Source organism: Bubalus bubalis, chromosome 3, assembly GCF_019923935.1.
Source record: "Bubalus bubalis isolate 160015118507 breed Murrah chromosome 3, NDDB_SH_1, whole genome shotgun sequence".
NCBI classification, from domain to species: Eukaryota; Metazoa; Chordata; class Mammalia; order Artiodactyla; family Bovidae; genus Bubalus; species Bubalus bubalis.
Window position 1 is genome coordinate 149075606 of NC_059159.1, and position 1638 is coordinate 149077243.

Consider the following 1638-nt stretch of genomic DNA (forward strand, 5'->3'; position numbering starts at 1 on the left):
CTGATCCTGCTTATCATCTCCCAAGGTGAGCTCATCCTTTGTAATTCTTACAATGGTTTCTCTATGCTGACAACTTTCAAATTCACAGAAGTTATTCATGATTAATCAATTTAACATTTTAAAAAAGAGAAATTATGTTCTAAGTAATGTCCCAAGGAGGCTCCTCTTATAAACATAGAATCTTATAGACAGAGATAAACCAAATAAACTAAACTAGATCGAAAATTACTGAAGTGAGAAGTGCATACATGGGAGACAATTGTTCCCTAAAAACATGTAATTTGGACATTTGGTTCTAAAAAATAGGTCAGGGAAGGCTTTCTTGGGATAGTGATGATTGATTTGCAATTTACAGGATGAAATTGAATTAATTCAAAAATAGGGGAATAAATGGGCCACTCTGACACTGGGGAAATGTCATCTATGTAAGCCCAGTGGACTGAAAGACTGAAAGAAGGTCAGTGAGACCAGGAAATTGTGTTGTAACATGTAGCTGGAGAGGAATCCAAGGTGGGCCCTGGATGGTCTGGTTGCCTGTTGTTACGTTAAGGACTGTTTCCCTGAAAAAGTAGTAGAGAGCTATGGGACATTTTGATGAGAATGACAAGAGGGTAGGGAAATTGATGGAATATGGTTTACATTACAGAAAGCTTAGTATGAAAGACATAGTATATCAGAGCACCCATACATCAAGGTAGACCAGTTAGTTGGACCAAGGTAAACGTGATGGTAGATAAAAGTAAATGAAATGTTAGTTGTTAAGTCAGGTTTGACTCTTTGCAATCCCATGGACTGTAGCCTGTTATGCTCCTCTGTCCATGGGATTTCCCAGGCAAGGATACTGGAGTAGTTGTTCTTCCCTTCTCCGGGGGATCTTCCCAATCCAGGGATGGAACCCAAGTCTCCTGCATTGCAGGCAGACGCTTTAACCTCTGAGCCACCAGGGGTGCCCAAGATAAAAGTAAGGTGTTGCCAATTCCGTCCACTCTGCCTGAAAGTCCCAACCAGACCATCACATGACCATCTCTTCTCATTATTAGAATCTTGGTTGCAACAGCTTAACTTCAAAAAAGCTTCTCATGATTACACACTAAATTGTTGCTCTCTTTCTTCATATCATGTTACATGAGCCTTAGTTTTGAATTTCTTTGATTCACAGCATTATGTAAAATTTCAACATGTTTCTCTGGGTATTTCTTCTCCCTAAAGTGGACTATCTAGGAGGACAGGAGCCTTTTCTTTTTCATGGGTCACTGTATTCCTGCTGAACAAATGACACCTGGGGAAACAACCAATACTAGGAATGGATAAATTGATGAATGAATGAGTGAATAAGTGAATTAATATTTGTAGCTGATGGCAAAATAAGGGTTGATTAAAGTGTGGGAACGCTGCGGTACACAGCCAGAATAGTGTGGGGTTTTGACAAACACAATGTTCCAATTTCAACTGACTTGCTGAGCAAGAACAGAGAAGAGAGATGAGACATATATTTTGCCACTTTCCCACTGTGTTTCTATTCTGGGCTTGCCAGGGCAGCCCACTGGAAATAATCTATGGTAAATTCTCTGTGTTCTCCAGGAGGCAAGGCCAAAGAAGCCTCTGGATTCTGAAATATCTCACTTTGCCGATTAAATC